Source organism: Meleagris gallopavo, chromosome 3 (assembly GCF_000146605.3).
Source record: "Meleagris gallopavo isolate NT-WF06-2002-E0010 breed Aviagen turkey brand Nicholas breeding stock chromosome 3, Turkey_5.1, whole genome shotgun sequence".
NCBI classification, from domain to species: domain Eukaryota; kingdom Metazoa; phylum Chordata; class Aves; order Galliformes; family Phasianidae; genus Meleagris; species Meleagris gallopavo.
The window spans coordinates 88,163,316-88,176,506 of record NC_015013.2 but is presented as its reverse complement, the minus strand read 5'-3'; positions in this window follow the sequence as shown (position 1 = coordinate 88,176,506).

Genomic DNA, 13,191 nt, shown 5'->3' with positions numbered 1-13,191 from the left:
GTGGCCCTGCCTATGGCAGGGGGGTTGGAGATTCATGATCCTTGAGGTACCTTCCAACCCTGAGGTGCTTTCCAACCCTGGTCATTCTGTGATTATGTGAAAGATGTTAATAAATAATGATCTTCTGCTGAGCCCATATCTCAGCAGCACTGATTTCCACAGCCCTACCTGCTCCTTTTGGAGACCTTTTATCCTACACATCCAAGGCCAGTAAGTGAACATGACAGTTTAAAGAATAATAGAATCATTAAGGTTGGAAAAGACCTCTACGATCATCGTCCAACTGCCTAACCAATATTGCCCACTAAGCCTGTCCCTAAGTACCACATCTACACGTTTCTTGAACACAAAGGAAGGCCAGCTAGGGGTGGTTAAAATCAGACAGAATCCATCTGGCTGCAGATCCTGCTTTCAGTGCAATCCCTCATTTTTCATCTGTTTGTTTTGTGTGTGTGCTTTTTTTTTTTTTTTCCTTCAGCTCTTCTGGGAGATGGTTGGAAGTACAAAGAGGGGAAAAATAACGGTGAATACGTAACAGGAACAACTCGTTCTTGGATTCAGAGCTGTCTGTGGACAATCTGTAAGCCAGTGTTTTAAGTAAAATATGTGACCAATGATCCCTACAAGGAGCATGAAGTAATTAATACCTGGAGGTGATATACAAGGCTGTGGGAAAGTGGGATGAAGGTGTAACAACATGGGAGAATGGCAGTGTTTGAGAAAAGTCTACACCTTTGGAGGTGGCTTCTCATGGGGGAGCAAGCTGTGAAGAAAGTACATGAAGAACACGGACACATTTTAAGTGCCTTTGACACATCATAAGAATGTGTTAAGGACCATGTTCCGATATTTCATGAGCAACCACAATGCTAGCTGCTTTTTTTTTTTTAATTGCAGCAAATTATTGACTTGCTTGAGCTTTTCAAAACTGGTGAAACTCATTATACTTAAGAATAATTGCATAAACTACTTTAATATTCAAACACACTTGAATAAACATCTATTCTGTGTTAAGTTTTCAACAAACTGTTGCTTTTGCTGGTTCAACCTTGTGTTCACTGTAAAGATTACTTTCCTACGGCACTTCTGAAAGTTAATATGCAAGTGCAACATATAATTTGAGGTCCTTTCAGTTAATTGCCCACACAGCTGAATTCTGCAAAACTGCTCAATTACTAAAAGGCAAAATCCGAGCTGTTTGTTTATTTTCCCTTCAGTGGGAACTCAGCTTTCTGCTAATCAGTGACTGCAGCTGAAACGAATTCATCATCGCAATGGTAAAACAAGTAGTGCATTCATTTAGCAGCATGTTAAACTGTGCATGCATTTTAGTCCCTTTGCAATGTGGTTGCCATGGCATTTGTGGGTGGTGATGAAGATGACAGGAGATTCTCCACATAAATGCCAAACCACGCTATAATATATGTCGTGCTGACCTGTTATTCATTAGGTGGCTGCTCTTTTATCACAAAGAACACATTAGTTCAACTTTCCCTTCAGTAAGCGATGTGAAATCTGAACCAGCAGTGGCTATAGGAACGTAAATCGTATGACAAACTTTAAAGGTTGGGTTTCTGTGTTATTGAGGTTTTCCAAAACTGTACAGGCATTATGGGCAAATGGCAATAAGGTGACAGTCTGCATGGAAAAGTTGGGCTGTACACCTGACTACGGACTTCATTCTAGCAATTCTATCTTGTCATAAAATGTAATGATTGCTAGGAATGTTTATTAATGAAAATATGAAGTTGTAGTTCCCTAAGGGTTTTTAATATGGGGCAGTGAAAGCTGTAGCAGAAATGGGTATTTTTTTTAGTTCCCATACTCCTTATTTGCAAACAATCTGGAAGCTTGTCTTCCCTAACTTTTTGAAGAATTAAGCAATGAAAAATATCTTTTGGGATCCTTTTCCTTGGGACTATGTCATTTTTGTGTCAAAGGTTGGGGCTTCTTCCACTAAAGGGAAGCCATTCTCCATAGATGTATTCATACATTTTCCATATATGTGTTCTGCACATGTCTTTGCTTGGTCATGGACATTTAACTGTTTTGTGAAGCTTCTGCTATTGTTTCAATTAGCTGTGCCTTAAGAAGAACACAGAATCATAGATTATCTCAAATTGGAATAAACCCATAAGGATCACTGAGTCCAACTCCCGTCTCCACACAGGACCAAACAGAGTTTACTGTTTAGTTACAGTTGTTCTAACTCTTACACAGCTCTAAGAGAGCCTTGTGAAACGAAACATAATTTTATACAATGAAGAAGGTATGGATTTGTGTTTTCTACCTCAGCAGTGCAGGAACCATCCTGGTTGGGACCATCTCACTGGCTGGTGCCTTTTTGCTCTGTGGAAAGATGCCCACCTTCCTGCTGGGCACACATTTCTGTAACCGCTCTGGAAACATATAATCATTAAAGTTGGAAAAGATCTCTAAGATCATATAGTCCAACCATTCAGCTATTAATACTGCCCACCATGTCCCTAAAATACATCTACCCTTTCCTTCAACACTTCCAGGGATGGTGACACCATCACTTCTCTAGGCAACCTGTTCCAATGTCTCACCATTCTTTCTGAGAATAAATTCTTCCTAATATCCAACCTGAACCTCCCCTAGCGCAACTTGAGGCCATTCCCTCTCATCCTACCACCACCTGGGACAAAAGGCCAATCCCCACGTTGCCACAACCTCCTTTCAGGGAGTTGTAGAGAAGTCACTCCTGAGCCTCCCCTTCTTCAGATTAAACAATCCCAGTTCCCTCGGCCACTTCTCATAAGACTTGTCCTTCAGATCCTTCACAGCTTTATCACCCTTCATTGGACATGCTCCAGGGCCTCAATGTCTTTCTTGTACTGAGGGTCCCAAAACTGAACACAGTACTCAAGCTACAGCCTCACCAAGTGATCTGTTTCTGATACAAACAAGGATACCGTTGGCCTTCTTGGCCACCTGGGCACACTGCTGGCTCACGTTCACTTGAGCATCAACCAACATCCCCAAATCCTTTTCCTCCACATAGCTTTCCAGCCACACTGCCCCAAGCCTGCTGTGTTGCCTGGGGTTGTTGTGACCAAAGAGCAGGACCTGGCATTTGGTCTTGTTGAACATGGAAGTGATTACCAATGGGAGTTTAGAATGTGTTGGCACCAGGCTCTGAAAATTGAGCTTCTGTGATGCTTGTGACAGGCTGTTCTACAGTGAGAAATGCGATGATTAAGATGTTACCTGCTGATCACATTGGCAAGAAAAATGCTGCCAGGAATAAGTTCAGCAGAGGATACAAAGCCAGTTTTTAGGTGCCAAGTCTTGTCTTCTCATCTTCCCTGGACTGATTTTTGCCCTACAGGTCCTGACAAAGGTCACACATGGCCATTTCCGCCAGCCCCCAGCCATATAACGAGCCTGAGCAGGGAATACTGGGGCTATTCACTGGGCACACAAGGGCAGCCAGAGCTTCTCTTGTTCTCTGTAGCAATTTCAGCTCATCTGCCATTTTTCATTCAAGAGCATTAACCTACAGTCTAACATTATGCACTACATGCTCTTAAATTTTTATTTAGTTACATGCACTTGAGAGCAAATGGTCTCTTTTTCCCCCGGTAAACCCACATAACTCCTCTCAGCTCTAATGGGATTTACATGGGTTTATCAAGCAATAATCAAAGTCTATTCTTCAGCCCTTGCTAACATTTACCATGTAATTTCCTGCTCTCCTAATGCACAGGGAGTATAACTATGTGCTGCTAAGTGCAATGCAACAGGGGAAAAAAATTAAGGTCAGAGCTCAGCTTTACCCATGGAAACCTGTTTCTCACACAGCTCTTTTTAAAGTGTTGTGCTAAATCATACAGAGTTAAGTGAATCAAATTGAAAACTACTTTAAAAGTCAGTGTCCTTCCAGCTCTACCCTGCCCTTTGTGGCATCTGAGTCTAGTTGAGCCTAAATCTTTATAGAATCCCACAAGTGACACGTTTTTGTAATCCAAGGGGTGGAAGACAGGCTGAGTGAGCTGGGGCTGTTTAACCTGGAGGAGAAGACTCCAGGAGATTTGAGAGCAGCCTTTCAGTATCCAAGGTGGGTCTATAAGAAAGAAGGGGACAGACTCTTTAGCGGGGTCTGTTGTGATAGGAAAAACGAAATGGTTTCAAACTAAAAAAGGGGAGATCTAGACTGAATATAAGGAAAAAGTGTTTCATGATAAGGGTAGTGAGGCACTGGAACAAGTTCCCTAGAGATGTGGTGGATATCCTGACCCTGGATTCCAGATCAGGCTGCACTGGGCTCTGAGCACCATGATGTAGCTGTAGGTGTCCCTCTTCACCACAGGGGAGTTGGACCAGATGGTCTTTAGGAGTCCCTTCCTATTCAAACGATTCCATGATTCGATGAGATATCTCATGCCACCAGACCTTAGTTCCCATGCTAAGGTGCATGCTTTGGCCACATCCTAAATCCACAGTAGCAAGTCGATCTTTCTCTCACAGAGAAATTCTGGTGCCTGGTGAAAGCAAAAACTGCAGCATACACTGGCACATCTTTCCCTCTGCTTGAGGTGGCGACCAGTTCATTGCAGGGGGCTTGGAATTGATGGTCTTCAAGGGTCCCTTTCAACTCAAACCATTCTGTGATTCAGTGATTCTCTTTTGGAGTGGGCAGGAGGCCAGGAGGGACCATGCTCTCCATTGGAGAGGAATATACGGAATCAGAGAATCACGTTGGAAGAGATCCACAAGGATCACTGAGTCCAACTCCTGGCTCCACACAGGACCACACAAAAATCAGACCCTATGTCTGAGAGCACTGTCCAAATGGCTCTCCGGTGAGCTCAGTGCTGTGACCCTGGGAGGCCCAACCACCCTCTGGTGACAAATCTTTTCCCAATATCCAATCTGAACCTCCCCTGTTGCTGCTTCATGCCATTCCCTCAGCTCCTATCTCCATTATCACAGAGCAGAACTCAGCGCTGTCTCTCTGTTCACTATGAGGACTTGTAGGCCACCATGAGGCCTCCCCTCAGCCTCTGCTCTGCGCTGAACAAAGCCAGGGACCTCAGCTGTTTCTCACACATCTTGGCTCACAGACCCTTACATGCCTGCAGCCTCCAACCAGGCAGGCATGAAGCAACAAGCCCTTCAAGCACCGTTGTCTCAGCAATTCAGTGCCCAGAGGAACCCACTGCGAGTGGCTGTGCACCTGCCTTTAGGGCAGAAAAGTCCACTTTATAACTGGTATCACCGAGCCACAGCCAGTTCTGCAGTTTTTCCAAAATAAATCATTTTTTACATCTCTGAATTACAGTATTTTGTAATATTCGGAGGGCCAAATTTTGCACCACGTTTTTCTTTGCATGAAACATACACAGAAACACACAGCCCGAGCACATTTTATACATATTTTCAGTCTAGAGTCTCAATATTGCCCTCCACCACAGCAGAAGAGACTTGTGAAAGAGGAAGCTGAGCAGAAGGAAGTATGGAAAGGCACACAATTTTAATAACCACTAACACAAAGTCTAGCCACATGCCGAACCACCTCCCAGGAAAAATCAGATTAGCTTCAACAATACCACACAGATTTCAGTTCACTGGAAAAATCGAAAAGGAAAACCTCATGGGGTGACTGCTTCAGGGTGAATTTGTGCCAGATGATCACCACTAGCTCACTGCAGCTCGAGGGACTGGTGCGTGTTTGCTGGGGTACTGTAACACAGACAGCTTGCTGGGGAAGCAGTGTGATCTGCTTTTATCCAGCAACTGAAAGAAAGCAGAGGAATGGGTTGGGTTTTTCACATTTGTATTGGAAAACGCTCTTGCTCTAAGGGGAATGTCACACAGGCTCAGCTGCAGGCAGATACAGCCGGCGGCATCCCACACACATACCAACACATACACAGGGAGCACACACAGTATGCAAACACCCTGCAAGCCCAAATAAATACCTCAAAAATCAGTTGTGCTGCAGGGGATAGAAAGTGCCTGCCCACACACAAAATTAAGAAGTTAATTAGCGTTTAAATATTTCCTTGCAGCTCTGGTACTCTGCTGCTTCAGAGAGTAAAAAACTAGCAAGAACTAGGGACGGAATGGGAGAAGAATGGCAGTGGTTTTGAGTAGCTAAGATAAATGATAAACACAAATCATAGAATCGTGGAATCATTAAGGTTCGAAAAAAACTCTAAGATCAGATAGTCCAACCATCAACCCATCGACACCACGCCACTAAACCACTTCCCTCAGTGCCACATCTCCACGTTTCTTGAACACCTCCAGGGATGGTGACTTCACCACTTCCCTGGGCAGCCTGTTCCAATACCTCACCGCTCCTTCTGAGAAGAATTTTTCCTAATATCCAACCTGAACCTCCCCTGGCACAACTTAAAGCTACTTCCTCTCACCTTATCTCTGTCACCTGGTAGAAAAGGCTGACCCTCAACCCCAACATAACCACCTTTCAGGCACTTACAGAGACCTATAACATCTCTCCTGAGCTCCTCCTCTCCAGACTAAAAATCCCACTCCTTCTGCTGATCCCCGTAAGACTTGTGCTCCAGATCCTTCACAGCTCTGTTGCCCTTCTCTGGACACACTCCAGGGCCTCATTATCTTTCTTGTAGTGAGAGGCCCAAAACTGAACACAGTATTTGAGGTGTGGCCTCACCAGCACTGAGTACAGAGGAGTGATCACCTTATTCTGATCCAGCAGCGACCTTTACTCAGGCCCCTGTCCATGGAAGAAGCTACTTGTGGTCTTCAGAAAGAAATGATAAAGGAAAAGATCAGAGAAAATAAAGGATCAGCCATAGGGAAACATGTTTTCACTCTCTGAAATATGTCATCGGAATTGATGACCTATTCATTTTGATACATCCACCACAAAGTGCAGTGTGTTTCCTTGGGTTTGTCAAGAACACTCAGCAATCATCTATAGTTAGAGAAAGATATGGTGTCTCTACTGGAGCTGGTACTGGCAAGATAAAATGCTGCTCACCTGTCATCATTATCTCAGACAGAAGTTGAGACAGGTGACAAAAATTAGGATGTGGAGAAATGGTCTAAACTTCCACCCCAGGGGAGGTTTAGATTGGATATCAGGAAGAATGTCTTCATGGTGAGGGTTGGTTGAATACTGAAATAGGCTGCCCTGAGAAATGGTGGAGTCCTCATTCCTAGAGGCCTTCAGGACACATGGACATGGCACTAATGCACAGGGATTAGTGCTGGAACTCGGTAGGCCATGTTGCTGGTTCGATTTGGTGATCTTGAAGGTTTTTTCGAATCTGGCTGATCCAATGGATTTATGGTGCTGTGATCCTGTTTTGTTATCTCTTTGAGTGCCACCACCTAATACGGTGCCAGGGGAATCAGCAATTCCTGAGGTACATTGCTGCTGTTTTTACTTCTCCCTTGCTGTTACTGTGCAACTCAATGTGAATAGATAGACAGTTGGAAAAGGACAGATTTATACTTATCTCCCCACAGACTGGACTTCTGGATTTGCCTTTTTCTAAAAGTTTCTGAACACAATGGTTTTTATTTTACTTGTAGCCAAAGTTTTGTTGTTGCATCCAATGGCATAGAAGTTTCACTGCAGGTAGGGAAGCCATACATGTCTCTTTCCAGGCCTCCAGGGGTTTAGGTAAGAGATGTTTCTGCATCCAGAAACGTGTCTAGCATGTCAAAATGGAAAGATCCTTGCATTATACTTTTAAAAAAGGTGGTGGGAGTGCTTCCAGACTGAAATATTCTCAGTATATGCACTCTCCAAGGTAAGAGTCTCGGAAATAGCTTTCCGTAGGACCAAAGCTCTATAGGAACATACAAGAAGGATAGAGAGGAAAAACATCCCCCCTTCAAAGCTTACTAATTGCTGCCTGCATTACAGTTGTGACAGCCTAACATTTTACAGCTCATTTCTCTTAACAGCTGATAAATGGTTTGGTTTTATGTGCTATTCCCTGTCTGGAGAAGTTCACTTGCATCAACAAAATAAGATCAATGTTCCCCAAGCACAGCTGCAGCAAGGCAGCTGGCTGCCATCAGTCCCTATTAAATTCACCTCTACTGCTTCGCTTCTAGCTTTGCCATGGGCTCATTTCCTGACCTTGAGCGTGATGTTTCACCTGTTGAGGTGCCATCTGAACTCACCAGTAGGGGAACAATTCTTACCCTTTGCGCTCTTAACACAAAGCACACAAGTAAAAGCTGTGCATAAAGAGGCCTTTCTGGAAATTATTCTCATGTTCTTAGCTGTCCTTGGCACATTCTGGACACAAAAGGAAGAACATTTCATATAGACAGAGGGAATATTCCTTTAATGAAGTTTATTGGAAATGAACGCGTATTCTTCACTCTGATTAAGAGGAAAAATAAAAACAGGTATTTTTCTCCTTTCTGATTTCTGCAATTGATATTCGTGGTTTTGTGTATTTATCTAATAATTTCTAAATGTATTTGAGAGAACTGTACAATGATTGAGAACCCTGATGTTTTTTTAAGCTGCTTGAGCCCCACAGCCCAGTTTCCATTGCATCACCTCAGGCAGCCATATACCAATACAGCTGCAGCAGCACAGAGCTGGATAGAAAAGCAAGGGACAAGAATGCTTTTGACTGCTGTCATTGAAGACTCAGCATCTTAAGACCAAAGTGCAAAGGACTCTATCTTCAGGGAACTGGAAACCTCAGAAGACTTCAGGATGCTCAGTCGATAGGTCAAAATTTATTATCTCAGGCTCCTATGCCAGGAATTGCAAAGCAGTGATGTGCGTGGTTTACAGTTATTATTTATTTAAATCATAGAATCACTGAGGTTGGAAAAGACCATTAAGATCCTCTAGTCCAACCCATCATCACCATGCCCACTAAACCATGTCTCTAAGGGTGTACAGCCTGTTAGGAAGATGTTGGAGGACTTAGTAGAAGAAAGGGAGATAAATCTACAGAATTGTTTTTACAGTCCTCTATGAGTGAGTTTTTGGAACAAACAAACCCAAACACTACAACTAGTTTTTATTTCAGAGGGAAGTATCTGAATCCCAAAGACAGCTGGGACTGAACTAATGTTTATGTGCTGTGGGTGCTCAAGGGAGAGGACCCAAAAGTGAACAGGGAACTAAGTAATTTAGGAGGGTGGAGGCACCTTAAAGGGAGAAAGAGGAACTGGCTGCCAAGAAACTACCTTGGGAAAAAAGCAAACACAAACAATTCCATGGACATGGACAAATGTAGGGTGGAGACTGAAAGGTTTCTAATTCATGGCTAGCTTACTATACACCCTAGGACTGGAAAATTAACTATTTTGTGGTTGAATTCCACCAGTTCAGGGTCAAGGCATCTGATGGTGGTGCACTGATGACTCATGAGCTTCTTTCAGGCACAGGATCCTCTGGCCATGCTCTTTGTAGGATGGTCCTAATCTATGTGCTGCAATACTTTGCTCAGGATAGGTCATCAGGTCTAAATATTTCCTTTTATAGAAATAATAGTGAATATTAAATAATAGCAAATAATACTAATAATTACTATTTCTAAGCAAATTTAATAAAAGCATGTGATAAAGGGCTTATTCCCTTGCTAGCATAAATAGGGACAGTTCTGCTTACTTTTATGGCCACTCTATAACAACGAAGGATTTGATTCAGGTCAAATTATTCACTGAAAGAGGACTTCATCTTCTTTTGGGCCAGGAGTATCATTAGCTCCTTCCTTAGTCTGTTCTTCCAAAATACTTACTGATGAAAAAGAGAGGAAAAAGGATGAATCATTGCAAAGCTGCAAATATTTGGCTGGTTTAGCAGTAGTAAAAGCCACTCTCCTGTAGTAATCTCTTCCTCTGTGGGCTCACTTCAGCTTATTTTAGCTCATGAATGAATGTATCAAGTATGACCCTTGAAATTCAAGAAACAAATACTTTCATTAGAATGAAATGCAAAATAATGAAGGAATCTTGGTCTATGTGCCTAAAAATAAACACGACCAGGCCTGTATTTCAGGGCATCAAATATTCCACAGGTGACTTTCCAGTAATTCTGGCATTTGACACTACAGCTGCAGCATAAGAAACACAACAGAAGCCTAATGAACTCCAAAACAGTCCTTATTTATTGTGGTAAATAGTCTAGTACTTGTACTATTTTGACTGAGAGAACATTGTTTGATATGGTAGCTTAAAATAACACCACTACAGCTATTGAATGTGTTCTTTTAAATTTTGTTTCCTGCGGCTGACTTCTCAGGCAGAGATTGATTGGAGGGATGCAGGGATCACATCTATCCGCACAACAACTGGGGCTGTGAGCCTTCTCTTAATTTCTGCTAGATGTAAAGAGAACACCCTCCAACTCTTCAGTAGCTCTAGAGAAAAGAAGTTCTCTCCACCAAAGAAATTGCAGATAAAATCAAAATTCTCTTGCCAAAATTTACGTTTTATGGAGCCTTGTAAGACAGCAGTTCTGTGCACAAAACACTGAAACTCAGCTTCTTTGTAATAGAAAACACTTAGGGGAAGGTATAGAATTGCTTTGAAGCTTTCCAACTCGAAAAAAGACTACTGATGGTAAGACTGAACAAATATATTTCAGATCAAAACAGCTATAATATTACAATTACTAACTGATTTTATCAAAAGATATTTTGAAGCCTTGTAAAAGAAGAATTTACACCACGATCCAATAGTGTTTAGAAATCACGAGCATGTTGTACTGCTTTATGGTTAAAAAAGCTGCAATCTGTCTCCAGCAAAAAACTCCTTTGGAATGAATTTAAAGACTCTACAAGCACGGTTCCAGCTATATAGCCCTTGCTAAGTAAAACTCTGCATGGCTTGGCAAACTGAAAATGGAACTGGAAGCTGGATACTCTAAAGGGACCTTCAGTAAGTGATTTCTTTTTTCCCTATCTATAAATATTAGATTAGAATAATTTTCTATAGCATACACAAGCATTTTGCAGAGATTCAGGCTTGGTCTGGAGGCCACCGAAGTCAACACGAGATTTTCTGCTGATCTCTGGAATTATCACAGTGGGTGTGATAACAAATGGACTGCCTTTGTGTACTTTGTGGTGCCACGTCTTCAGATGACTCTGCCTATGGATTTTGGAGCGGATCCTAAAACATGGATATTCATCTCTTACTTCAGCTTTTAAAATGTTAGCAGGTACTCTAAGCAGCCAACAGGGTCGGTAAAGATCTCATTGCTAAGCTCAGAGCGTGATCCAGGTGACTACAGATGTGTAATTCAGGACAAGATGCTGAGCACTCTCATCTTCCTCAATGTGACTTGTTTGAATGAAGAAACCTTCATTACAGATGCTCCGCTCAGATTAGCTCTGCCTCATCTTTTGGCAAGGCATTTTGGAACTGCTGCAGCCTGCAAAGCTCCCAACGAATATGGAGAGAAGGGAAATGTGGAAGGCACAAACCCATGCAAACACTAGCTGTGGTGTCCCTGTTCATTGCAAGGGAGTTAAGCTAAATGGCCCTCAGAGCTCCCTTCCAACTCTAAGGATTCTATGATTCTATGAAACACATCCCCAGCATATGCCATGAACATGTGATGTGGTGCTAATGCTGAAGCTCACAGCCTCCTAAGCTCTCCTCTGAGAAGCTCAGTACCTGGGCTATATAATTGCTTTTTCACGTCATCCAAAAGCTAATGCAGAAATGTTAGGAATCTATTGAGTGTACACTATACACCCTCAAACCTTCTAAATTCAAACCTTCTCTGAAACGTAGAATTGTTTTGATGTAGAGCTTGTAGTACTAGAATGAAATCCTGCTTTCTGCACTAGTTACACATATTCATTATGTTCAACGTATGCACAGTTCCCCTCCCAGCAGCATGCAATAACCACATGCCCATATGTAAGTACATTACCACAGTGTGCACACTATGTGTTTTCACAAATCACATTGTGTTCTGGCAATTGGTGTAATTTGGTCATTAACAAAGACAACTGCTGTTAAAAATACTAAAAGCTTCTGGAATTCTCACATTATCAAGATTAACTCTGACTGTTGCTCTTCTCTGCAAATACTTTCATTGGTACCTGGCTAGGAGCAATGACCCCCATTTCTATTCTTGACATCAACACCTCAGAGTTTCTGTTGTCAAAGTGCTCAGCTTCTCCCATTACAGCAAAGGGGAACCAATAAGTAACTATAAAGACAATTTGCTTTTTAAGCATGGAATTTCTCAAATGCCTTAACAGGCTTTGTTTTTACTACATTCTGGTCACATTCCTCTGGTTTAAATCAGAGTAAAAGAGCAATGGAGTAACCAATAACAGGAACATGAAAAATCTCTACCCCTGCTTGGTAAATAAACAGAGCAGCTCAGTTTGTAACTAGCTCAACATCAACAAATACAGGAAAAGGCTGATGCAGGAGCTGATCTAGCAACATCAGAACAGAACAGTAAGGAAATATTTGCCTCTCCCTTAAGCACAACTCCAAACTTTCCCTGCAACTGTAGAAGTTTTTCCCTAAGCTACAAATAACAGATGAAGACAAAGAAAAAGAGCCACTGAACACATTTGGTCTTCAGTGTTCAGACAGCTTCATCCTCCTACACACAACACCCAGTATCTTCCATAGCTCTGGAATTACTATGCTTATGTAACAAATTAGAACTGGGGTCATCAGAACACTAAATGACATTAAGCCCCCCAGGACGCTCACAGCAGAAAAAGGCCTAACTCCACACTGCTTCTTCTAACCTGTAAACTCGCTGAGGGTTAAATATCTTGTGTAGTCACAATGCTCATAAGTATTACAAAGCTAACAGCAAAGCACAAAATATATGTTTCTAAATAAATATTAAGGAATAATCCCCAGTTGATTTACAAAGCTCCTTTCCTTGCTGCAGCCAGCCAACTTCCTAGAGAGGCAGGCATCCACAACAAAGAAACGTTTGACTCCTTGAGACAGTCATCATTTGGTACATTCACTGTTCCTTTGTCTCTTGCTGTTGCTCAAGCAGCTCTTACTCAGTGCAGTAATTCTGTAACAAAGCCAGATAGTCATACATGTTAACTGCTCCAATAAAAATTAAAACTGTTATACTCTTATTTGGAGGCAGAGTAACATTTTCGAGAGCAAATTTGTATTTAAAGCTAATTATTAATATATATAAACATCTTAATATAATATTTATCTTAACAATATATATATATTAAGACAGGGATC